The sequence below is a fragment of the Lissotriton helveticus genome, chromosome 11 (assembly GCF_964261635.1).
Source record: "Lissotriton helveticus chromosome 11, aLisHel1.1, whole genome shotgun sequence".
Taxonomy (NCBI): domain Eukaryota; kingdom Metazoa; phylum Chordata; class Amphibia; order Caudata; family Salamandridae; genus Lissotriton; species Lissotriton helveticus.
In genome coordinates this window covers 594,883,270-594,910,894 of record NC_136072.1, presented here as the reverse complement: position 1 = coordinate 594,910,894, position 27,625 = coordinate 594,883,270, and positions in this window count along the sequence as shown.

The window sequence follows — 27,625 nt, the reverse complement described above, 5'->3', positions numbered from 1 at the left end:
CCTCCTGTAGGTCAGAGGGTGCAGACTCTGCGTCCGCCCTGCTGTCCTCTTCCTCCCCATAGTTGTAACTATCGTAGGGATTCTCGTACCCTTCTTGGTCGTCGACCACCTCGACGTCCTGGTCTTGTTCCTCGGCGACCTCGTCGATTTCGTCTTCCTCCTCGACTACCTCCACCACCGGTGGCTTGAATTGTGAGGGATCGTGAAGGCTTTCATCTTAGCGTCGAAATCTTTCTTCCGCTGCATGATGTTCTCCATTTCGGCCTCGAGGCGCCTTCTCTTCTTCTCCATCTCGGCCGCGTGTTCCGCGTCGGATGGATCAGCCGTTCTTTTCGGCGCTTGGTTCGGTGCCGAGCTTTTCGGTGTCGAAGTTTTCGATGTCGACATCGAACCGGGTTTTGGCTCTCTGGTCGTCGTCGTTAGTTTAGGGTCTTTCTCCCTCGGCGTCGATCGATCCTTTTCGGGGACGATTTTCGACGTTTTCTGCTGATCAGCAGCTCTCGGCGCCGGGGACTCCTTCTCGGAGGATCCGCTGGGCCTATGAGTAGTCGCGGACGCCGCCTTCTTTGGCGTCGGCGCTTTCGGGGTCTTGCCCTCGATTTTTCGAGACTCAGTGTCTCTCGTGTTCTTGGGGGCCGAAGAGTCTCCTACCTTATCAGAAGTCTTCGTGTAATCGGTCTCTACGACCGTGTAGCTGTCGTCTTTGGCGGCAGCGTTGTCTTCTTCCTCGGAGGACATCCCCAGTTCGTAGAGGGACAGAGTCGGGGCCTTCCCTTGCAGGGTGGCGTGCGCTACCCTCTGTCTCTCCCTCACACGAAGGGTCTTCGGTGCGAAGGCGGAGCAGGCGTTGCAGTCTCCGCTTTCGTGGTCCACCGGTAGGCAAAGGTTGCAAACCGGGTGCTGGTCCTTCTGCGCGTACTTGTGGTGGCAGTTACGGCAGAACTTGAACGGCGTGTTGTCCATCATCGAGCGTCCAGGGGCTCCCTGGTCGCGTGTTCGTCGACGGTCATCGAGGATCTCGATGAAAAACGCCTACTCCTTGCTGATTGTTCGTCGATGAAGTCCCCTGGAGTCTTCAGATGACTTCTCCTTGTGTTTACTGTCTTTTCCTTTCTTCTTTCTCCAAAAATGTCTGGGGCCCAAACGGGAACGATCCAGACCCGACCGCGGAAAAAAAGAATCTGAAGATGGCGCCCAAGAGTGGGAGCTTCCGCAGGAAGCATGCCGACGTCACCGGAAATACACCCAAGGGGGTGTGACGCAGACGCCCACATGGGCTACAAAAAAAAACAACAAAAAAAACAAAGAAAAGACTACGAATCCGGACCCAACCACAAGACCGCGGAATAATGCACAGCATAGTGAATCCAGAAAGATTCACGCTGCAAAACTGTCTGATATGTCTTTAGTGGTGAGGGCAAGAAGAGGTTTGACCATGGCCGAAAAATTGGAAATCCACTGTCTGCAGTATGAGGTTAGACCTATGAAGGCTCGCACCTGCTTTTGTGTCTGTGGGGCCACCATAGCATTGATAATGGCTACACGATCAGCAGTGAGCTGCCTTCCCTCCTTCGAGAGGAGATGACCTAAATAGGTCACCTTCTCTTGACAAAACTGAAGCTTTTTTTAAAGAGACCTTGTGGTTATGGAGGGCAAGGTGGCGTAACAAACAGAAAGTAGCCTCTTTACATGTCGGTGAGGAATTTGCAGTAATGAGGAGGTCATCAACATACGGCAGCAGTGTGGAATTATCAGGGAGTTCCAAGGAATCTAGTTGATTTTTGAGAGCTTGACTATAGATACTGGGGCTCTCGGTGAAGCCTTGAGGGGCGTGGCAAAATCTAAAGCTCCGCCCACCAAGGGAGAAACCAAAAAAAATGTCTGCTGTCAGGATGTATAGGAATACTGAAAAAGGCATTCTTCAGGTCTATGACAGAAAAGTGCGTGGCGTCAGAAGGGACCATCGTCAAGAGGGCTGTAATGTCGGGGACAACAGGGTATTGGGAGATCGTTATTTTGTTAAGGGCTCTCAGGTCAATCACGAATCTGTATATTTTAGGGGAGAGAGCATCTCCATTGGTCTTTTTAAGAACCGGAATAATGGGACTGTTACAGATATTACCACGTGTCTCCTCTACTACGCCCTTGTCCATCAATTCAGATATTATTGTTAAAAGGGCAGCTTCTCCTTCTGCGGGCAGTCGATACTGTCGAAGGCGGGGAATGATGGCGCCGGGCTGAATATGTACCACATGAGGGGGTATATTGAGGTAGCCGACATCAGTGTCTGATGATGCCAAGAGGGAGGAAGGTAAAGACTGCAACTCTGGTAAGAGGGGACCGGACAGATACATATAGGAGGCTACGGTGGGGAAATTGTTAGGGATACACCTTGGGGACTACATTATATGGTAGCATACAGAGCTTTCAGTAAATCCAGGCCTAATACGTTGTCACTGTAACCTGTAGTGAGGACCAAGGGAGCGTCAACATGTGCGGGCCAATATCGAGAGGGAGGGGTTCAGAGACAGGGCTGGTCACGGGTGTTCCTGCAAAACCCACGGTGACATTCATGTTGCCAGAAAGGGGTGCCTCCGGGACTGACAGACGTGCAATAGAAGACCTGGTGGCCGCAGTATCTATAAGAAAATTCTGATCGTTCCCCACAACTGACATCTGAACATACGGGCCCCTTTGATCCACTGGACTTTGCACTCTAGTAATACCCCTTTCCGGGCTGTCCTATGCTTGATAGAACCCTGTCTCATCAACTTCATCATAATCATCATTGTAATAAGTCTGTGTTGCTTCGTATCCATCAAACCTATTGGCGTTGCCGGACAGGGGTGTCATCCCTGGATCTATGCTCTTTGTCCTGCGGGCGGGGGGGGCATGGTCCCTAGTTGGCCTCCCCTCCCTAGCAGCACGAGGCCGAGTCTTCCTTGTTCGGATGTTTTCAGCTTACACGGGACACTCATCTATCCAATGGCTGTACCCTTTACAATAAGCACACTGATCAGTTTGGAGGGTTCCTGTGCGTTGAGGGCCTGAGGGGGTAGATTGGCAAGCCCTCGGAGGGGGTTGGGGCTGTGGTCTGAAATTCCCGCAGGCATCTGGACCCCTGGGAGGGTAAGCCTGCTGTAGAAGTACCTTCGTCTTAAGATCCCTAGCCCTCTTACTTTCCTTTTCTCTATCTTCATTCTCCCTATTCTTGTGATACTGTGCCATAGCCAAGATACCAGTCATAGTCTGGGCAGACCATGTACTCTCAACCTTCTTGAGCCTGGCGGAAATCTCAGGAAGCAAGTTGCTGACAAACTTATCAACAAATACTGGGCTATAGCCTGGGATCCAAGCCACTATGTCCCTTGTATTCTGTTTCAAAACGGGGAAAGAAGTCAGCCACACTTTCATCTTTTCGTTGCCTAAAGGCATTTATCTAATCCCAGTTAATGAATGTTTCTGGCAAAAATGTTTTCATAAGTGTTACTATTTTACCGGGCAGTCAGGATGGCAGCTTCTGGCTTCGTCCCCCCTGCCCTTGCGTCTTCCATAGCTTACATCCCCTCTTCCTGCACATCGCCTCTTTTTATTTGTGACCTGAGGTCCACTAATCCGGTGGGTATCTGCATAAATGAATTCTCGAATCTCTGCATAAGAAATGCGTTACTTACCTGTAACTGCAGTTATCCAGTATTAGTGTCTTTCATAGATTCACATGCCTGAATCATTCCCCGTCGTCGAGACGGGAGCCTCCGGTATATAAAAAAGTAATGTCCTAGAGACATACATAGAAAAGAATAGGCCTAAAGGTCTCACCTTAGTAGCCTATCCACGTCCTTTTGCAGGAAGGACCAAACAGAGCAGGCCCCAAGGGTCCCACCTTGGTGGCCTATCTGGGTCCTTTTGTAAAAAGGACCAAATAAAGTAAAACAGCCAATCAGCTACTACCTCCTTCTAGAACATTCCTGCCAGGAGCCCAAGTCTCTCAGCTTTTCGTACGCACCAAGCTAGTTAGGCATAAACTCATTAGAGAGAAAGGTGAGCCCTGCCAGGGGAGGCGGGAGGGTGCATGTGAATCTATGAAAGACACTAATACTGGATAACTGCAGTTACAGGTAAGTAACGCATTTCTTATCCAGTATTTGGGTGTCTTTCATAGATTCACATGCCTGAATCAGAGTAGCGAGCAATACATTATGCACATTCTGTATGAACATCAGGTATGAACATGTAGATAATACATATCACATGACTATAAAGCACAAAATGCAACGGCATTTAAATACAGTAAGAGAATGTGCATACCCGTAAAGGATGGAGGGATGTAGTAGGGCTCACCTCACTGGAATAGATGGCGAAGCACTGCTCGGCCCACTGCTGCATCCTTCATCAGCTCAGTATCCAGGCAGTAGTGCCTGGTGAAGGTGTGCGGGGACTTCCATGTCGCCGCTCTGCAGATGGCTAATATCGGCACTCCAGCGAACAGCGCCGCAGACGTGGACATGGCTCTAGTCGAATGAGCTTTGACTCGTGAGTCTAAAGGCCGTCCGGCCTTGTCGTGACAAAAGGTGATCGCAGAAGAGATCCATCTTGAGATGCTCTGCTTTGTCAGGGGCATGCCCAGCCTAGGTCTACTAAAGGCAATAAAGAGCTGGGATGACTTTCGAAAGTGTTGTGTCTTATCGATGTAGAATTTAAAACACCTCTTTAGATCTAGAGAATGTAGAGTTCTTTCGGCTGCCGTGGTAGGATTCGGAAAGAACGATCTAAGCACCACTGGTTCGTTAAGATGGAAGTCCGAGGGGACTTTTGGAATGAAGCGAGGGTTAGTCCTCAGAATGACTCTGTCCTCTCTGAATTGAAGAAAAGGATCCTGGATGGATAGAGCCTGCAATTCACTGACCCGTCTGGCAGAGGTGAGTGCCAGGAGGAGGGCCGTTTTCCAAGAGAGGAACTTGATCTCTGCCTTATGGATGGGTTCGAAGGGATGCTTCATTAGTTGATGAAGAACCACATTGAGGTGCCACGATGGAGGAATAGGCCGTGGTCGTGGAAATGACCTGAATAGACCTTTTAGGAATTGTTTGATGAGCCTGTCCGCCCACAAAGATGGGCCTGTAGCCGTCCTTGTGAACCTTGAAATCGCCGCTAGATGCACTTTGATGGATGTATGCGCAAGGCCTGATTGCGCAAGATGTAACAAGTATGGTAGCAGCTGCTGTGGAGTGGCATGGAAGGGGTGCAAGCCATGATCCACACACCAGGAACAGAATCGCTTCCATTTTAGTGAGTAGGTTTTGTTAGTGCTGACAGCTCTAGCTTTCGCAAGGACATCTCTGCAATCCTGCGGGATGTTCAGATGGCTGAATTCGCGGTATTCAGGAGCCAGGCTGATAACTTCAGAGAGCTCAGATTCGGGTGGAGAAGCTGCCCTTGAGACATCGTGATCAGGTCCGGAAACTGCTGCAGGCGAAGAGAGGGCCGGGCAGAGAGGCGATGAAGCTCCGTGAACCAGTGCTGCCTCGGCCAGGACGGAGCAATGAGGATCAGAGTGCAGGGCTCCGATTTCATCTTCCTGAGAACCCTGGGTATCAGTGGGAATGGCGGAAAGGCGTACGCAAAGACGTTGCGCCATGCGATGGAAAATGCATTCCCGAGGGTTCCTGAGTGGTGATGCCTGCTTGCGAAGCTTGGGCATTTGGCGTTCTCTCTGGTGGCAAAGAGGTCTATGTTCGGGGTGCCCCACTCCTGGAAGATACGGTCCAGCACCTCCATGTCCAGTTCCCATTCGTGGGAAGGAGACCTCTCCCTGCTTAGTGCGTCCGCCAAGACGTTGTCCTTGCCCGGGACGTACTCCGCTTTCAACGCTATTCCATGTTCCAGAAGCCAGTTCCAGATTCTTTGCGATTCGCGAGATAACGAGATGGAACGCGCCCCCCCCTGTTTGTTCAGGTAGTGCATCGTCGTGGTGTTGTCCGTCCTGACGAGCACTGGGGAGTGATGAATGCGTGGAAGAAACGCCTGTAGAGCTAGGAAAACCGCTCGTAACTCCAACAGATTGATATGGAGCTTAGTTTCCTGTGTCGTCCATTTGCCGTTGATCTGGAGTTCCTGAAGGACTGCTCCCCAGCCTTCCAAGGACGCATCCGTAGTTATTACGTGTGGCTCTGCTGGGAGCAGGAACGGCAGACCCTTTGACAGATGGTTTAGTGATGTCCACCATTGCAAATGGTTGATAATGGGTCGAGTGACTCGTATGCGGTCCTCGAAAGAACCTGTGGCTTGGGTCCATTGCTTTGTCAGTGCCTCCTGAAGTGGACGCATTTTCAGGCGGCAGTGTGGAACGAGCAGTATGCATGAAGACATCATGCCAAGGAGGGACTTGAACGTGCGGACCGGAAGAGTCTTCCGCGAAGCCACTGCCTTGGCCAAGGAGATGAGCTTGATTTTTCTCTCCTGAGAGGGGAAAGCCTTGACACGGTCCGTGTCCAGAGTCACTCCAAGGAACGTGATGACCTTGGTGGGTTCCAGAGTCGACTTTGCGGTGTTTAGGGTCAGTCCCAGGCGGTGGAAAATATCCAGACAGGCGCTGGAGGATGAGGCTGCGGCGGCTGCTGTCGGTGCCTTCACCAACCAGTCGTCCAGGTATGGAAACACCTGGTGGCCTTGCTGACGAAGAAATGCTGCCACTGGTGATAGGCATTTGGTAAAGATCCTCGGGGCCGATTTGAGGCCAAATGGAAGGACACAAAATTGGTAGTGCTGTCCTGCCACCGCAAACCTGAGGAACTTCCTGTGCCCTTTGAGAATAGGTACATGGTAGTAGGCGTCCTGGAGGTCTAAGGACGTCATGTAGTCCCCTTGCTCCAGAAGACCAAGGATTTCTTGCAGAGTCACCATACGAAACGATTGTTTCTTTAGGAACACGTTGAGTGCCCTGAGATCCAGGATTGGTCGCCATTTCTTTCCTTTTTGGTGGATTAGGAAGAAGTGAGAGTAGAACACCTGATTCTTGTGGGCCCGTGGAACTCTCTCTATCGCTCCCTTCTGCAGCATGGAAGCTATTTCCTGAAGAAGTAATCGTAGGTGCCTGTGTGATCGTTGGCACGGTGGTGATGTTGGGGGGATAGAGGTGAATTCTAGGGAATGTCCAAATCGAAGGAGTTGGAGTACCCACCGATCCGTTGTTATAGTTTGCCAATTGCGATGGAAGTATTTTAGTTTCCCTCCAAGTCATAAAGAATGTAGTGGTGGAGGGGCTAGCGAGGGAGACAAGTCATTGTCTGTTGCCAGCAGGTCGTATTTGGCTCTTTCCTCGGTAATTGGACTTGCCGTAGGAAGACTGTCGTCCTTGTTGAGGTTGTCGCTGTTGAAACTGCGGCTTGGATTGTGAATATGTGTACGAAGACCGATTCTGATAGGAACCTTTGTATGCAGGTTGGCCTCTTCCCCTGTTGCCACGAAAGGACTGGGTCCGGAACTGTAAAGTACCCAGAGCCTTGGCGGTATCCGTGTCCTTTTTAATGGTGGTAAGGGCCGCGTCAATCTGTTCCCCAAACAGGTGCTGGCCATCATAAGGCATATCTAATATCCTGGTTTGCACCTCCTGGCGGAAAGTGGTGGCCTTGAGCCAACCCTGTCGCCTCAGGACTGCAGCCCCTGCCAGTTGCCGGAAACCAGTCATGGCGGCATCAATGGCACAATCGAAGAGCTCTGAGGCAGAGGTCTGTCCTTCCAAGAGAAGTGAATGTGCCTCCTCTCCGACATCCTCCGGCAGATTTGAAAGATAGGGTGCAATGTCCGCCCAGAGTTGGCGATTGTAACGGCCCAGTAGGGCTATCGAATTAGCCACTTTGACCGTCATGGCAGAAGTGGTAGTAAAGCGTTTGCCAACGGCATCCAGTTTCCTGCCCTCCTTGTCAGGTGGCGTCGAGAGAGGCGAGGCTGGATTTCCTGAGTTCTTCTGCGCCGCTTGAGTCACCACGGAATCTGGTTTGGGGTGACCTGTCAGGCATGCCGGTGCCGTGGAGGTGGCCTTGTATTTCTTATCAAGCCTGGGCACCACCACCTGTGTAGAAGCAGGTGCTTGCATGATTTGTTTGCCCTGCTTCCAGACATAGTCAATTATGGGGATTGACCTTGAAGTCTTCCTAGTGGGCTCCTTAAAGTCATAAAGGAAGCATTCAGTTTCCTGAGTTTCCATGGACATATGGAACCTCTTGGCAGCCCGCTCAATGAGGTTGTGGAATCCACCGATGTCGGCGGGTGGAGACTCCGAGGTCTGTGGATCCGGAGAGGCTGGAGAATGTGCCACATAGTCCTGGTCTGCATCCGGGTCCGACTGGTCGTCATCGACTTCACCTTCCTCTTGTTCCCTCTCCTCTTCGTCAGATGAGGGATCGTCCTGAATTGGTACCTGTGTCTTTTCAATGACCAGGGGAGTGGGTCTATGGCGAGATGAAGGAGCTGGCGCCTGTGCTGCTGGAAGTGCGGGCGCAGAGTGTTTCTCCGGGAACCTTTCCTTATAATCCTTAATGAGGAATTGTAGGTCCGAGACGATGGATGCGGGGAGACACACCATAGGAGTAACCTGTGCCTGGGATGGAGGGTGGACCGGTTGTTGTAGAAGGTCTTCCTCCTCTTCCGGCTCCTCGTCTGTGGTTTGGCATTTGAGGACTAGGTCCGATGGACTAGTAGCCTGCGTAAAGGAGTCCTCGTCCGACTCCTGACCTTGTAGTAGACAGGCCGGAGGAAGTTGTTGTATCCTACCGGGCGAGGTCTGCTGCGGCGTAATAGGTCGCTTGGTAATTTTCACTGCGACATGGCTCACTTGCGGTGGAAAGGCATCCATGGCGTGGGATAGGAGTGCAGACTCCTTCCAGGGTCCTGTCGACGCTGAAATCGACGGTGTCGTGGTAGATATTTTCGTCGACGGTAATTTTTCCGTCGTCGACGGTGGCTGCGACGACGGTGTCGTCATCGACGTCATTTTCGTCGAAGGTAAAGTCCCCACTGTCGACGGTGTACTCGTCGTCGACGGTGTTCCCACCGTCGACGGGATGATCCTCGTCGACGAGGTAGACTTAGTCGACGGCGTTGGTCTCGTCGACGGTGTCGTCGGTGTCTTCGACGAGGTTCTCGTCGTCCACGACGATATCTTCGTCGTCGATGGAGTGACCGGGATGGTCGACGGCGTAGGTCTACTCGCCGACGATGAAGGCGTCGTCCTCGTCGTCGAGGAGGAAGCCGATGATGCCGTCGTCGTCGACACTGTCGTCGTCGACACGGTTTTCTGTGCTGAATGCACCGACGCGGTCGTCGTCGCCGGGACTAGCGGCTGCTTCCTGGGGACAGGCAGGTCCTTGCCAGGCACGGATGGCTTGCCCTCTGAGGACTTTTTAGAAGTCTTCATAGGAGGGGTGTCTGTGGGGCTAGGGGAAGAAACCCTTGGTCTCTTCAAGGAAAAATGTGACACTCCAGACACACTCTCACCTTCGGACACCAAGTCATCAGTCTTGGTCTTGAGCCTGTTGAGCCACAACAGAAGTCTACCTTCTCGGTCCTTGAGGGTCTTGTTGGAGAAGGTCCGACATATTTTGCAGTCCTTTGCCTGGTGGTGAGGGTAGAGGCAATATAAACATGTCTCATGTTTATCCTCAATATGAAGTCTTTTCTTGCTGCAGGAAGAACAAGCCCGGAAAAGACCCTTCTTCTGACTATCAGACATAACTGTAGAGTATAATTAAAGTGGTTTTAGAAGAAAAAAGAGAAATTCCTGAGGAGAACTCAGGTGGAGACTCCCTAGCACAACATGCGGTAGAAAATCTGAGAGACTTGGGCTCCTGGCAGGAAGGTTCTAGAAGGAGGTAGTAGCTGATTGGCTGTTTTACTTTATTTGGTCCTTTTTACAAAAGGACCCAGATAGGCCACCAAGGTGGGACCCTTGGGGCCTGCTCTGTTTGGTCCTTCCTGCAAAAGGACGTGGATAGGCTACTAAGGTGAGACCTTTAGGCCTATTCTTTTCTATGTATGTCTCTAGGACATTACTTTTTTATATACCGGAGGCTCCCGTCTCGACGACGGGGAATGATTCAGGCATGTGAATCTATGAAAGACACCCAAATACTGAATAACCAAGGTACACATGTACTCAGCCCAGGTGGTCTGTTCCATAATCGTCCATTGGGAAAAGGTGGACCATATTTCTTTAAATGGATAAATATTCCCGCTATTTATCCAACATTCACACTGTTGGTGTTGCACGTCATCTTCTCGAAGGGACGAAAAGCTGACTGCAGAGCGCAAGGAAGCCAGTCGGGGGGAATTCAATAATCTATATAAATCCTGCTTAACCGTAGACCACGGGGAAGAAGGGAAGGGGCGGGCAGGGGTAAAGACGCAGGGATTGGGCGGATGGGGACTGTCATTCCCGTGGCGAGGACAGGGGTAATGTGTACAGTCTGTGTCATAGGCGCCAAAATAAGGGGGATTGGTGTGACGGGGGAAACAGTAGGAGGGGCAGGAGTGTGCAGCTGCATGCGGGGCAGTGGGTGCTAGTGCAGGGTACATGGGGGCATAAGCAGGTCTTTATAACATGGTATAGCGCAGGGAATCGCCCTCTTCTCCCCCTTCCATAAAGCCTTTTCCTTTCTCTTCACGGGCCGGGTAGAACTTCTGCACCCGCGCCCTATGTTCCATATCAGCTACCTCTACAGATTTTTCCATTCGATCCTGTAAGTGCTCCCTAGCATGGTCAGCCATTGACATCCGCTCCCGCTTCCTTTCTAGTGCCTTTTCCTTCTTTGCTCTCTGCTCAATTTCCATCCTCCACAACCTGACAGACTCAAACATCGAGGGACGAATCTTCTGTTTTAACAGCTGTTCCTCTAGATTTGCCAGAACTTGCGGGTCAAAAGACCCATAAGGCGGCCATTGTAATTCTGAGTTACTTTGTTTAGTGTATTTGGTCCAAAAAAGGGAAAACATTATAGCAGAACGACCATGTTTAGTATACATGGTGTGACCAGGGGTCCCCTCTGGAGGAAGCGGACAGGCCGCCTCCAGCTGGGAGTCCTGTGTACACATACAACAATATAATTTCTTAAACTTACTGCTGGCCGGCATGCTTGTAAACATATAATAGCGGGTTTAAGAGAACTCACCTCGCTGGCTTGGCTTTTGCAAAAGTCAATAACAGCAGAATCATACAGACTTGGTGGGTGATCAGCCCACCCTTACCTGACAGGGGTAGTTCTCTTCTGCAGACGTATGGTTGTGTCCTGTTCCAGAAATCACTTTGTTAGGGGACCCCAGCGAGGCCAATTCTTTGTTCCCTTTTTCGAAATTGGCTCAACCACAAGGAGCAGGAAGGGCAGGGTGGTCGTGACAGTTAGCGTTTCATCAGACATCAGCAGAAACGACCAGGAGGGTCGTGAAGAGGTGTTTGACACGAAATGGCAATGCAAAAATAATGGAGTCCTGACACAAAAGAAATGCCTACAAGGATACTTTTCATCAAAGGGGAATGACATCCTGCAGTATGACCATTTGAAAATGTTCTGAGAGGATGTAATAATTGAGGGGCCCAAGATCTAAGATTTGTATTAAGGACCTATCCTTTTTGGGAATGAGGAAATATAGGGAATATATTCCTGTATCCTGTTGGTGAATAGGGACTAGATCTATTGTCCCTTTGAAGAGTAGGGCTTGGACTTTTTGTTTGAGAAGTGCTAGGTGATCCTTTGATAACCTGCGAGTGCGAGGTGGGTTGTTGGGTGGGGTGGTAATGAGCTCCAATAAACATGTTGGATAATGGCTAGTACCTGTTGGTCTGTGGTGATGGATTCCCAGACTGGATAGAAAAACTGAAGTCTTCCCCTGACAGGTGTTGTGTGGTTAGGGTGAGGAAGAGCAAGGCAGTCGATGTTTGGTAGTGAAGGATGCTCCATGGGTGGAAGCACCTTTGCCTCTATTGTTAATATCTTTAAAGAAGGCCTAGAAAAAACCCTTGGCAAAGGTGGATTTGCAGTCCTTCTGTTGGGAAGTGGAGGCGTCTGCGTTTGAGGATTTACAGCTGCCGCTGTACCCTGAGCGTTAAAATGAACCTCTAGATGCATTCGTCTGTAAGGCACCCATGGCCTTATCTGTGTCTGTATCTTTTTTGGTTTTATCTAAGGTGGCGTCCAACTGAGGACCAAAGAGATGCTCCTTGTCAAAGGGCATATTAAGGACCGCTTGTTGAAGTTCAGGCTTTAAGCCGGATAACCTGAACCAAGTGAGCCGCCTGGGGAGGATACTGGTGTTTATTCCTCGTGTCTGCTGCATTTATGGCACATCTGACAGAGTTCTTAGTGATGGTCTGGCCATTGGTCACAATCTGCTGCCCCTTTTTACGATACTCCTCAGGGAGATGTTGTAACAACTCTTCCAATTCATCTCAGCGGGCCCCATCATAGCGCGCTAGGAGGGCCTGAGAGTTGGCAATACGCCTGCGGTTAGCTGCTTGAGCTGCTAACCATTTGCCTGCGGCATCGATACGCCTTCTCTCTTTTTAAGGGGGTTGGCTATTTCCAGATGCTTGACTATTAGCTCTTTTACCAGCAGTGGTGGCAACTATAAAGTCTGGTGGAACCGGACTTCTTATGAATAGAGAGTCTCATGGAGCTGGTTAATATTTTTTACCCAAGCGTTGGGTAATGACCCAAGCATGATGGGTTCCCTGATAATATACTCAGCGTAGCTCAACATACTAGAGAGCATACATAAATACTGCGGGTCCTTATGTATAAAAGATAGGGTGTCAATAAGGAAATCTTCCTCCAAGGAGTCTTTATGTAATTGCACACCAGGGTAGGTAGCTGCCCTGGAATTAACGTGTTAGTAGGCACCAGCATCCTGGGGGGGGTCTAGCTGGATATAAATCTGGATCATTAGGTGTCACAGAGACCTTCAATCCACCCATACACACAGTGACCATCACACATCTTCCTTCACATGCATTCTCTATTCATCTACATATCTTCAAAAATTCAGCATTCATCAAAACATAAATTCATGACACTTCCTGTCTCCCACTTACCTAATTGTCCACCACCTCACATCACCACATGACTTCTCCATCCACTTACTCATGTATCATTACAGTCATTCACCCCTCCACATATAACATGCCATGGCACTTTGTAAGTTGCACACACACCCCTTGTGGTATCTTGGTGCTGAAATACCAGAGGTTTATACCCAACCATTCATACTAAGCAATTTACGTACTCTACCACCCATGCACTTACCAATTCACACAGCCATACTGAAACTTAAGTATTAAGGTGTTAGCATTGATGCTGCAGACTATGATGTACCGGTTATGGGAGAGAAAACACTAAAGTGATCTGCTAAGCTTTACATGTTCCGTGATAGTAGGAAACGTGTACTGCTGGTGTAGTGTTGTAGGTTTTCTTACATGAAGAAAGGCTTCCACTGCAGTCCCCATGCTGTACCTGTTCCACAAAGGAGGCAAGCTTACACTTCTGCCCCTGCTATACCAAGTCCATATAGAATGGAAGCCTGTACTGCGATGCAAATCTGTACCAGTTGTTTCAGGGATGCTGTGGTGTACATCTATGAAGCTTGTCAATTGAAGCAGATGGAGTAGCTGTACTGTGAGAGAGGGAAACTTGCACTGCTAATGCCAAGCTGTGCATGGTCTGTGAGCGCACTGCTGATGGTATGCTGTACTTATTTTATGAGGGAGAAACTTGTACTGCAGCTGCTCCTCTCATGTTTCAGAAGCACTAATCACGCCCACTGTTTTGAATCTGCCTATTTGTGTCATAGGGATACATCTGGCTCTGGGTTCTAACCATGATTGTGAGCATCCAGACAGTGCCCTTGACCTGTAGGAAGGGTTGCCATTATTCTCATAGAAACCTACTGGACTTTTCTCTGTATTGAAAGTTTATAGAAGGGTCAGGAGATGGTACTTACATTTCAGTTTGTGTAAAACCCGTTATACTCTCTGTAACAAAATAATTCTGCGTATATTTGCATTAAAAATATTTAGGGATAGTCTAGGCAGCTCTAAAATACTATTGGCATGTCTTCATTTTTTACTTGCTGCTTTATATTTCAGAGGGGAAAATACTGGATTGTGATATTTTTTCACAATTTTATTTATCTGACTTGGTGTGAAAATACTGGCTAGACTAATGATCACGGTTTCAATCCTCTTGAAATAGCCTGGTTGGTTAACGTACCTGCACAAGAATGTTAGATCTCACATTACTCACAGTATCATAGCTAATTTGGGTAATGTATTTATTACAGACATCCATATTTAACTTTTGCCCCTCTTGCCACCTTCCGTTTGAGTCTACCTGGAGCTCTTCATAATGTGTTTCCTGAAGGGGTGGGGTGGTGGTATTGACTTAAACTTGGAGTCTCTCATCTCCTTTTCCTGCCTAAGACTGGCACATGCCAGTGGGTAAGGAGACACGATTTGAGACCGTCAATCACCTACAGGCTATCCAGAAGGGACAGTGTTTGCTAGATTAGTAGTATATCCAGCTCAAGCTACACTTACACATCAGTTACCCATCATTTTTTTGGTAAATATCTTTTTATTGCAGCATAGTTATTTGTACATTCACATTGTATGTGCCATTTCCCCCGGTAAACATTCCCCTTATAGATTTTCGGCATGTGCATTACACAGCTATTTAACTCACACCCCGGAGGTCGAGCAGCGCAACAGCAGAGAAACATGTGTGTAGGGTGAAAGAACATGGAACAGTTGTTATCAGCTTTCTGGGGAAAGACAGTGCTGCTTTTCAGTCCTCTCGCTCCCCCGCCTAAGCGCGTTGTCCATTAAACTCTGGAAGGGTCCCTTCTATACGTCCGAACAAGAACTCCCCATCCCCTCAACCCAACTTGCCCCCCTCCTCCCCTGCACTCCCTCCAGAACTAACCTCCCTTCCCCCCATCTCCACCCCCCACCCCCCCAGGCGTGCCAGCTCATCACCAGTGCGAGATCACAGTCAACCCGATCAATGCAGTCCTGAAGTAGGTCATCAGGAGCAACCAACAAACAACTCTTAGTCCTCACTCAGGAAGTAGGGGAACAAGGGAGGAAGCCTAGATCGCCACCTCTCCGGGCAAGCGGTCCGCCGGGGCAGGGCTATGTGCCGGGGTGTCCTCCTCCTCCAGGTCCACAAGTGAGAGGTCTAAGATCAGCCCCTCCCATGCCCTGGCCCTCTCCAGCGCCGCGTCATTACCTACTCTAAGCGCAGCCTGCATACGGAGTTCTCCCTCACATCGGGCCCAGTTGAGCAGCTCAGCCTTCCACCTCTCCACCCCAGGGCCCCTATTCGCCTTCCACTGGGATGTAATGGCTCGTTTCGCCAGGAGCAGACCCAGGTCCAAGAACTTGCTAGTGATCTTGTTCTTTGATGTGTGTGGGAACCAGTGCAGGATGCAGTGTGCCATGGATAAATGCAAGTCCCTCTCCGTGACCTCCCTCAAGGTGTCTACTACCTCCTGCCAGAAGGAACCTAACTCTGGGCAGGACCAGAACATGTGTTGGAAGTCAGCTAAGGTCGCCGGGCATCGCGGACAGGTCGCCGGGTGCGTTGGGAAGTACTTATGTAATTTGTCAGGTGTCAGGTAGGCCCTGTGTAGGACATAGAAGTGCATCAGCTGAAACCTAGCGTTGCGCGTTCCGCTGCGGGCCCGCGCCACAATACCAGTCCACGCTTCGTCAGGGATCTCCATCGCCAGATCCGCCTCCCATTTAGTCTTCAGGGCCAGCAGAGGAGCAACAGTCTCCGAGACCCTGCGTCTGTACAGGCACGTGACAGCCTTGACCGTCCCCGCCATCATCACCACGTATTGGCAACCCAGCGACAGAGGCGGCTCCGTCATACCCGTTTTCCAGTGCTTGCGGATTGCCGACGCTAGCGCCGCGTGAAGGAGGAAATCTCCCCCCGACAGCTCGAAGCGGTCTCTCAGTAGGTCGAAAGGCAGCATCGCCCCGTCCTCATAGAGGTCCCCCATGGACTTGAGTCCTTGCTGTTCCCAGTCTCCTAGCCCGTGCCACGAGCCCCCATGCGGCAGTGCCCCGCACAGCCGGAGCGGGATCTCAGGGGCGTACGGCACCCCAATGCGGCCTCTTCGGCGGTATCTATTCCAGCACTTCCGGACCGTCGCAAATTCTTGAGTGAGATGGAAATCTCCCATCGGGAGCCCCAGGACAATCCGGGATAACACCTGAACCGGGCCCGCCGGTTCCGCAGAGTCATCGCCTTCTCTCCTGGCTCGTGCGACCCACTGCGTTAGCCACTGCAGCTGGGCCTCCAGGTAATACAGCTCGTAGTCCGGTACCGCAAGCCCACCCTCCTCTCTAGGGCGGAGAAGTGTGCTGTGCGCCACCCTGCGTCTGCCCGTCCCCCACAGAAAGCCGATTACTAACGATTTTATCTGCCGGAAGTAGCTCGCCGGGATCCAGATCGGGAGGGTCCTAAAGAAATAAAGCAGCCGTGGCAGGGTCACCATCTTAAGGAGTGGCACTCTCCCCATGAGCGACAACGGGAGCGTGCTCCAAAACTCGAAGTTCTCCTTGGCGTGTTTGACTGCCGAACCGACGTTCCCCTCAAGAATATCCGCTTCGTCATGAAATATCGAGGTCCCTAGGTAGCGCAGGCTCCTCTCCTCCCATGTCACCCCCTCCGAGGGTTGTGGGCCTATTCAACGGGGTCGGGCCGGGAACAGGTATGACTTTGCCCAGTTTACCCGGAGACCTGACACCCTACTTAGTGATTGCAGGAGGGCCTTAGCGCCGCGCAGAGCGTCAGCCGAGTCCGCCAGAAACATTAGCAGGTCGTCTGCATACAAAGCTATGTGGTGTACCTGCCCATAAACATCCAGTCCCTGATATGCCCGCCCCAGCCGGGCTCTCGCCGCGAGTGGCTCGACCGCTATGGCGAACAACAGGGGAGAGAGAGGGCATCCCTGGCGAGTGCCCCTGCTCACCGCACACATCTCGGAGATGATTCTCCCAGTTCTGACCCTTGCCGTCGCATTGCAGTATAGCAGTGCCGTCCAATCCACGAAGTCATCGCCCAGTCCCATCGTGCGCATAACATGGAAGACATTAGGCCATTCCAGGCTGTCAAAGGCCTTTTCCATGTCGACTGCGAACACCGCCGCTTCATCTCCGTCATAGGTGTCAGCCTCCAACACGTGCAGGAGTCGTCGCACATTAAGCGCCGTGTTACGGGCCGGGATGAAACCGGACTGGTCTGTGTGGATCAGCGAGGCCATGTGGGGGAGCAGGCGTGTCGCTAAGATCTTACTCAAGATCTTATAGTCTAGGTTGAGCATTGACAACGGGCGATACGCTGTCCTGTCCCATGGCTGCTTGCCCGGTTTCAGTAGGGGACTATGAGCGCTTCGCCGGCGGTCGTCGGTAGTCTGCCCAGCCTCTTCGCCTCATTGTAGACCCGCGTCAGTTTGGGCGCCAGGAGGTCAATATACGTGAGATAAAACTCCGTTGGGAGCCCGTCTGAGCCCGGCGTCTTGTGTCTCGCCATACCCTTGATGGCAACCTTCACCTCTCTCTCCTGAATCTTGCCCCGAGCAGTTTCGCGCCCTCCTCGCCCAACTCGGGTAAGTCCAGGCCTTCTACGAAACCCTGGAATTCCTCCGCCGACGGCAGGATCCTACTGCGGTAGAGCTCCGTATAGTAGTCGTAGAAGACTTCATTAATCCCCTCCTGGTCAAACCGTGCCGCTCCCGAGTGGTCCCTGAGCTCAAGAATGACCGAGCTCCGACGAGCCGGATTGGCCAGCCAGGCCAGGAGAGCTCCCGACTTGTCGCGCTCCGAGTGCGCGCGTGTGAGGTAGGCCTTGTAGTCGAAGCACCGGAGGCGCTCCACTGTCGCCGCCACTGCTTCCCGCGCCTCAAGTAACGTCTCATGTGTGTCTGGCCGCTCAGGTCTCGCTCTCTCCAAGTCTCGCAATTTCTCGTCCGCCTTCGTGATGTCAGCTAACAACGTCCTCCTAACTCCCGACGCCGCCGCAATGCACTGGCCCCTCACCACCGTTTTGAAGGCGTCCCACTCTAACGTGGCCGAGTCCGCCGTGCCCTCATTGATCCGAAAGTATTCCTCGATGTTCGAGGCTATCGTCGCGCGGAAAAGTTGGTCGTCCAGTGCCTCGGGGCGCAGCTTCCAGGCAGGGATTCGCGGGCGGTACGGGGACCAGTGCAGTTGCAAAAGCAACGGGTTGTGATCCGAGATCGTACGCGTGAGGTACTCACTGTGGTACACCTCTGCATGCACGCCCTGAGAGCACAGGAAGGCATCGATACGAACGTGCAGCTCATGGAGAGCGGAAAAAAACGAATAGTCCCTGTCCGATGGATGGCCAGCCCTCCATGAGTCGACCAGGCCCCATTGGCGCTGCCAAGCAGCCCGCGCAAGTGCTAGTCTGCCAGCTGGTGCATTGGGTAGGGGGGGGTGCGACCTGTCCAGGGTGGTGTCAGTGACGCTATTTATTGGACAACAAGGAGAGAAATGCAGGTTGGTCTACGTTCGGGGCGTACAGACAACCCAGAGTAAGGTCCCGCCCATCTAGCTTGCCCCTCACCATGACATACCTCCCCTCCGGGTCAATTAGATGTTGCGTGCATTGGAAAGGAACCCCCGCCCGTATCCAGATGGCCACCCCCCTGGCGTATGCGGAGTATCCAGTGTGGTAGACCTGCCCCCTCCACCTCCTTTGTAGCGCCCTACCCTCCTTATCTAGTAAGTGTGTTTCCTGAAGGAAGGCGAAGTGGACACCCCGTCTGACCAAATAGGAGTGGATCTTGTGGCACCTCTGCATCGTGTGCATCCCCCTTACATTCCACGTGAGACATTTGTAGCCTAGGTCGGGTCCCATTGCAGAGCCCATCGCGCTTCATCCAGTCTCACAGCAGTCCCCCTGGCACGCCCGGGTTCCCCCCCCCATCTTCCCCCCAGCCCGAACGATTAAACTTCCCCAACTCCCACACCCCAGGACAAACAACCAACATGGAAACCCCATCCAAACTCAAGTAGTAAGTGTGCTACAATAGAATAGGGCTAGGGAGGCCAGTACGCCGTCCCCTACAGGTCCGCAGCCCTCCGCACCTGCCCCATCCCCCCCTCGGAACCTTCAGGAGAAGCCCCTCGGCCCTTCTCCCCCCCCCACGCCGCCTAGTAACAATTTTTGGGGAGGTCCCATGTCTTTCCGCACAGCGTCCGACAGCAGCCTCGGACCGCACCCAGTACCTTACAAATGAGTCCAGTATCTCGCTGTCCGCCTCAGCCAAGAACTCCATCTGCTGTTTGGGGAGTCACCACCGGCAGGTCCGCCTCTGAGAGATCGTGCTCACTACTGGAGCCAGGACTGGGAGCACTGGTCCTCGACTGCTCCGACGCGCTCCCGGATGGGCTGGCGTCTCCCTGGCTGATGGCCACCACCGCCAGGACCGCCTCAGCTCTCTCCTGCTGCCATCTCGTCGGGGAACCAGTCCCCCGCGTCGGAGTAGAATGCCCCCTAGGCGAGGTCTCCGGAGGGGCGCCTGGACCCGACTCCTCCCTGGCATCCAACCAACTCCAGGCCCCCAGCGGTGTGATGAAGAAGTGTGAGCTGCCGTCAGCAATAATCTTCAGTCGAGCCGGGGACAACATAGCATAGGGCAGCTGTAGCGATCTCAACTTTCGCTTGATCGCCAGGAAAGATGCTCGTTGCTTTTGCACGGCCCTGGTGAAGTCCGGGAAGACCATGACCCTGCTGTTATCGATTCTTAGGTCCGGCAGGTCTCTGACTCTTCGGAGGATGTGATCTCTATCCCGGAAGTGCAATAGGCGTAGCACTATCGGTCGCGGCGGCTCCCCCGGCTTGGGGGGACGCGCCGGGACTCTGTGGGCCCGCTCCAGAGCAAAGAATGGGGAGAGTCCCTCAGGGGCCACCGCTGTCCGCAGCCAATCCTCCAGGTAAGTGACCGCATCCCGGCCCTCCACTTTTTCAGGGACCCCCACGAGGCGGAGGTTGTTGCGTCTGGAGCGTCCTTCACTGTCCTCGGCCCTGAGCTCCAGCACCCGGACCTTCTGCGCCACCTCTGCCAGTGATGCTCTCAGAGTCGCCAAGTCCCCGGGCAGATCTTTCAGGGTTACCTCCGAGGTCGCCACCCGCTCCTTCAGCTTCCTGTGGTCGTCCTTCAATAGGGTCAGGTCCGAACCGATAGTGTCCATCCGCTTTTCAAGAGCCTCCCGAGACGCCATTATTGCCTGCATGATGTCGCCCAGTGATGGATCTCGTGGGCAGGGCGAGCTACCCGCTCCAGACGTCGACGCATCTTCCTCCACGAGGTGGCCCGGGTCGTCCAGCTTCAGGGCGTCGAAGCCTTTCTTTCTACTGCCCCGCGTCATGTTGCCGGGCCGCAAGGCGTATACGTCCCCGCTGTGGTTACCAGTGAGTCTGGGCACACTCGGGCGGTTCTCCGGTCCTGTTCTAGCCCCTCAGCGTCGCTGCCTTTCTTCGTCCTCGTCAGATGGGACCCAGCACAGGGAGCACGTCCCCCTCCACCCAGTCAGCAGGACACCAGGGCTCTCACTCCAGGTGCTTCAGGACAGGCGGTATCAGGCCACTAGGGTGCCGCAGGCTGGTTCGTTTCGCGCCCCCAAGCGCCAAGTCCTGGTCAATTTCAGGCGCGGAAGCGCGTCTGGTCAAGAGTCAGTGCCCCACCGCCCACGATCCAGGCATCGCCGCAGAGGTCCCAGCCGGGCAAGGTGCTCGCCGATTTCTCACTGACCCCTCATCCGCGTCACGGCCCCGCTGCTCCTCCGGGCCTTCGGCAGGTGAGGTCACGGTTCCTCAGTCGCCGTAGGGAGCAAGGCCCTCTCCACCAGGACAGTGGGGCAACGGGACCCCCCTCCAGTCGCTCGACGCGCCCTCCGCCACCGGGGTGCCATGGATCGTCTGGGCGCCTGCCGGTGCCAGGCCAGGGCAGCCGCCGGCGCGCGAGGGCCCCCGGCCAGGCAGCTGTGTCTCTGGCTCTCAGTCACCCGGGAGTCCCCCCGGGGCGCTCGGCCGGTCACTACGCCGGAGTCCGCTCACTCATAGGCCGCCTGTAATGCTCAGGGCGGGAGGGGCGCCAGGGGTCCGCCTGCAGCGGCAGGGCGAGCACAACTCACTTCGTGGCCTCAGGGTCCTCGCCGCCGGCCGTCAGCGCAGCGCCGTCTAGATGCTCGGCGCCATCTTGGGGTCAGGCAGTCCCCGTCCGGCCTCCATTCCCGGGCCTCAGTCGTGAGTCACTCGCGGGTGGCGCCGCTCACCTCCCGCATACCCCGGGGGCCTTCCGCCGCCGAGTTAAGCAGGCACTGCGACAGTGGGAGCCCCTGGTCGCCTGCAGCCTTTCCCCGCCAGGCAGCTCAGGCCGGGGCAACGGCCGCCATCTTGCCCGCTCCTCGCGCTGGATTCCCCGGTGTTCAGGGAACGCTCCCCGCAGCTGGTTAACGGGGTTCTCGGGTCTCTAGCGACACCCCCTCGTGCTCCCTGGATCCTCCCCCGTGCATCTAGGGGTCCGGGCCGGGGTACAGGATGTGGTGTGGTGCGAGGTGGGCACGGAGGAGCTCCGGAGACCCGCTTCCACCTACATCGGCGCCTTAGCCACGCCCCCCATCAGTTACCCATCATGTTACATCAACAGTACACATTAGACACAATTCCGGTCACCATCATATGCACAGCACAAGCAAAGCCATACAGTTGTCTAAGTGTTTGCTCCTTCAGTGGTAATCCTTTCAAGTTATACTGGCAAATGATAGTTTACCATCAATGTATGTATCCATTACCACAACTACAAACACTTATAAAGGCATCAAAGCCACATAATTAGGAAAGGTACAACCCCTTGAAGTGAACCAATGGACAATTGTACACCACAGTAGAGTGAAACAAATTGCAATGTCCTTCAGCACATGAATCCACACACAATAATCATATATTTAAGCTTATGATATCATTTCTATATTTTCTATTAAAAGGGAGGAAGAAAGAGGGCGTCCCTAGTTCCTTGCTGTGTAGATCACCAGAGAGTACAAGGGTATAAGTCCAGGTAGTTTCAAACTTTCCTTCACTGGAGATTTAGGGGAATTAAGTCATTACTCGCTGCTAGGTATTTGAAGATGTACTAGTATTTCACAGCTTTCACTTACCTGCTATCCCGAACCCTCCCATCTGCCAAGTGTGGTTTGCTGTTGAAGATGGGCAACTAGAAGTCCTACTCTTGAATCCACCCTAAGCCTGTTCTGCTGATGTTAGGTGTGAGGTTTTGCTAGCTTGCTCTCCTTGGCCCCTCTGCTCTAAATTGTTGTCAGGAGGAACAGGACTAAGGGGGGACAACACACTCCAGTCTACCTCACTGAGGTCCTTTACTGACTGGCCTTACTCTGCAAATAACTGAAGACTATAGCTCCTTACCCTGTCCATTACCCCAGCCCACACTATGCTTTTCAGTTTGGTTCACCACACTGGTGTTTTGAAATCTGAAACGTACACTCCAGTAACATTACTGAATAAGCTAAGATCCTGTGTCTAGGACAGGATTTGTACTGGAAGCTTACATCTTCAGGACAAATTCCTATTCATGGACAAACTTAGAAGGATCCCATGCACTGGATGTGCGCTGTGCACTGAAGCAAGCATGCTTCTTAATGACTTCTTCAAGGTGGTAGTTATAGATGAAAATCCTATTCCAGCTATCTTCGTAGATTGTGCTTTGCTTCAAACCCTACGGGTGTTTGTACTGCTCCACCCAATAATACCCCCTTGACGCAAAGTAGCGGAGAGATTTCTTTCACTGGATAGTACATTTCCTTGTGAGACTATGACCACTTAGCAGGAACCTGATCGAGGGCAAAGTGTTTGTAAATATGGGCTCATGTTTACAAAAGACTTGTCTTCACAGTAGCTTGGATGTGTTACATTTAAAAGCACATTTCTTTAAAAGGACCATTTGTTATGAAGCCTATATGAGATTTCAAAATATTGTCACTAGGAAACTCAGTGCATGACACTGTGTATAATATGCACTGCCTTTTTTAAATGTTCTGGGACAATTTGGTTGGCTGCAGATAAACAAAACCTCATATCTCCCCTCAGTGTTGGTGTTCCTTCTTAATCTTGCTGATTAAACCTCTGCTGAGTTGTAGACATGTATGCAAAGTCCAGAGGGCATTTTGGCTACAACGCAGTTATGTGATGAGAACACTTATCTCTGAAAGCTCTGTTTACGCCTACACACTTCTTCATTGTAGAATCTTTGCAAAAGTCCTAGATGAACAGTCCTTATCCAGAGGATAATGCTCCAGGGCTAGACCAATTTCTGTATTAACCCAATATCTATTGCACCACAGCCAAGCTGGTATCTGCAAAACCCTCAGATGCCCAATTGCCAAAGTGTTAATGTCAATAAAGTACCATAGGCATGCAAATTTCCATACAGTCCTGTTTTGTGAATTTGCCATGCTAGTTCCCGACAATGTACACATAGCAACATGACTAAGCCAGTTTCCATCATGTCCCATTGTAGCCAGCAGTTTCCACAATGCAAGTTTACACTTTATTCCAACATGCACAGCACAATAACCAGGACAGTAGCCATATGGCCCCAGCATCTGAAGCACCAAAATCCAGAGTTTTTACAAGGCCTCAGTAAATCAAAGCACTAGAAACATGCCAGCTTGCAAAACACTGTAACCAAGGCAAATTTCACAATGTTTCAGTGCTTAAGACACATATAAATATTAGTATCCAAACTAACGTATTATGTAAAGCTACAGAGGCACGGCAGCTTCCACAAAGGCCACCATATTCAAGCTTGTATCTATATGCCACGTTGCTCGAGATAGGCAAAGCACCACAGCCATACCAGTTTTCACACTTCCCAGATAGACAGAGACCCAACCCAAATCCTTACCCTAAGCACACAGTAGCAATGCAGAGGAACAGTGTGCAGCAACATGCACCAATGGAAGCCTCCAGGGAGGGAAGAGGTGGCCGGGGTCAAGCGTGTCGAAAACCACCAGGGATGGTGAGCTTGCCTGCAAGGTAAGCAGAGTTGCTGGTCGTGATGAGTTTGTAAATGATTTAGCTGTTTGTCAAGATGGTGAAGGCCAGCAAGGGGCTACAATGGCATACCATCAGGATCAGTGTGATGTGATATTATTTATTCTTGCCCAGAATGAGTTACGCTGAGGCATGTAGGATGCCCTTAAGGGATGCCAGGGTGGAATCTAGGAGGCATTACCACCATCCACGAGACCTTGAACAGTTCGGAAACCACTTTCTAGAAGAAACGGTTTCATTTGCTTTAGAAAATAGAGCTGGTACCAAGTTGTCTCTGTTAACTTTTACTGCTGAGGACACCAAGAGGTCTGAGGCTGTGACGGACTTTGAATTCAACTTGGCAAAAGTTGATTTATATATTTTGATTATTTCTGTGAGTTTTTCTCTTGCCTACAGTGGCTTTTAAATTGTGTACCTTCGAAGGCCTAATAAGTATTACCATGGCTTTTTGTTGATCTCCTCCAAATCCACTTGCTTTTCCTTCAAAGAACTGCAAGCGGAAAGATACCGTTACATCTCTCTGCCAAGACATCTTTTTGCTTTTCATGAAATTAATATTTGTGACCAGTCAAAAGGTAATACTTTCCGTCTCTCTCCATTCCCTGCTAAGCCACACTATGAGCGCTCACCTGCCATTTCAGATTGATTAATTATATTTGCCTTTCATTTCCACAAATTTGCACCAGCAGGATTGCTTCCCTTTCGCTGGAAATGTTTATAAAAAAAATCATCTAGCTTGATTCAGAAAGGCAGCTTACACTTTTGAGTAATTTACACTTTTGAGTGAGTTTGCTACTTTTGATTACTTACAAAATCAGAGTGCAATTTACTACTAAAAAAGCAGTAGAAAGCTCAACAGCGCAAATGGCCAACCACTAATAATGCAACACACTCCCATAGAAAATATTGGGGGTTGGAAAATAAAATAAAACCCCATAGGAAATAATGTTGAATTATTGTAAAAATTATGTTTTATTAAAAAACAAGTACAATAATTTTAATTGATTATATACACCACTTTTAATAATCATCAATGGGTAATAAAAGAAAATGTAGGTGGAATTTTGTATATTTAAACTTCCAAAACATTATTTTATTTTAATCTAGTTCCATGAATTACAGATTAATATTGCTGTAGCATTTTTTTAAATTGTATTCTACATTTACAATAAATATACAAACTTAATGTATATCTCAATTTTATGTAAAAATATGTTTAATATATCTTTTGAGGTTAAAAAATTCCTGGCAGTGTTTTGCATTACCAGTTACTCAGAAGTGTAAATTACTCTGTCAATTACTTTTTAGTAACTTTACTAATTTTGGACTATTCACAAAATCGGAGTACAAGTTACTACTAAAAATAAAACAGTAGTACGTACAACACCACACATGGCCAACCACTAGTACAGCAACACCCTACCTTAGAAAACAAAGTAGATAAGGAATTAAAATAAAGACCCATGGGAAATAATGTTAAATGTAATTATTTATAATAGTTAAAATATAAATATAATTTGATGTTTAAAACATCCCAAAATGAAACAGTCATTATTTAATTATAAATTATTTTTGTAACTTATTTTGATTTTGAACATTAACATAATTTGTATTACAAATAATTACATTCATTGTATTTAATTCTATACATCACTTTTATAATTATTAATAAATATTAAAAATATGTTTTTCCTTAGGTGGGAATTTATATTTTTATTTAAATCCCAGAAAAATAATTTTGATTTAATTTATTAAAGCTTTAATTCAATTAGGTTAATAGTGCGGTTGCATTTATTTAGCTTTACATTTTAAACAAATACATAAAGTGAAGTTACATTAATATTCAACATAAAATATGTTTAATATCTATTTTAGAGTTAAATAAGCTTTTTTATTTTTCCCTATAGTTTCTCATGTGGAGATCCCCACCTGGACTGCAAAGTCCTATGTCACCACTGTAGTTGTAGTTAGGTCAGAGTTTCCATAGGAAGAGAGTTTTTTTGTTTTGCTAATACCTCTGGCACTGTTTGACGAATTTGCACAAAACTTTCCAATATGATCTTGATGGAACTTTACTGGCTCCCTTTGCCGACCAGTAACATCTTCAAAACTAGCTGAATCTCTTTTCAAAGAAATTATGTCCAGCTTATCTTGAAGACAAGCTCACCATGCCTGGTGATTCTCTGCACTCCGGCAGTCAGGACACCATCAGACTGCAGACTAGGGGCCTGATTTAGATCTCAGTGGATGGCTTACTCCATTACAACGGAGATGGCTATCCCGTCTGCTGAAATATAAATCCCATATTATATCATGGGATTTATATTTCGGTGTACGGGATATCTGTCACTGTTGTGACAGAATAACCCGTCCGACGGGATTTAAATCATTCCCTTAGAAATTTAAAAAAGAAAAAAATAAGGCCGCAGGCCTTTTCCATCTATACAACCAATATCTGTTATAACATTCCCATATCAGTCAAGACCGCTACAACACTGCTCCAATTTAAGAAAAAGTGGAAGACGCACCTCTTTAAGGAAAACTACATCACAATGCATTAACAAATCCACATGCAAGCTACCTCTCCCATAACTCGTTGATTTTATGCTTGTCTTTGAACATGTAAGGCAGTCCTCTGCCTTTTGGCTAGGTTTGCAGCATAGAAATACCCCATATATACATACATGTTTGTTGCTCTGCTCTGTCGCTTCCTAGGTGGAGCCAACACAGAACCGCACTGCGCCATCTACAGACGCACAGGCATGAGGACTCCTGTGAAGTTTTCCGGATCTAGTCTGGCACCAAGGGGATATTCAAAAGGTGAGTAATCTGCAGTTAGAAGTATCCACAAGAAGACCTGAAACTTTGTACGGTGAAGCATCAATGCCAGTTTGATGCATTGCAATGCTACACCTTCAGCAATCATATGATACTTAGGATGAGGACATATTGTGTTTTTACGTAAACTAGGGCTATAAAATTCAAAGTCACCTGATCGTTGCAGAAAATACCCAAGGACGTTGTTAATAAACACAAATATCTTCATGACTAGTTACAGCAGACCAAGCTCAGTGGTACAAAGAGATCATACCAATATTCTTGTACATTTTTTTTTAGCATACTAGGGAACTGGATATTCACACTGAAGAAGATATAAGAAAGTAAAATAACACCAATCCTGCTTCATGCCATGGCTTCTTCTCAAGTAAATGTTGAGAGGCACACGGGCGCTTCTAACGTGTTAGTTGGAAAAGGTTTTTTGTTGGTAGTAGTCTTCTCCCCATTCCCTCCAACACCACAACGCAGTGCATGCAAAATGGGCTTCAGATATGTAAATTAAGCTAATATTTTCATCCAAATACAGTAGCAGGCTCAATTCCACGTTTCTTATCTGCGGAGTAAAGAATATTTTAAGTAATCTATGAAAATTGCTAATTATTTAGGTGATTTTAGAGCTTACGTAAACAAAGACTCGG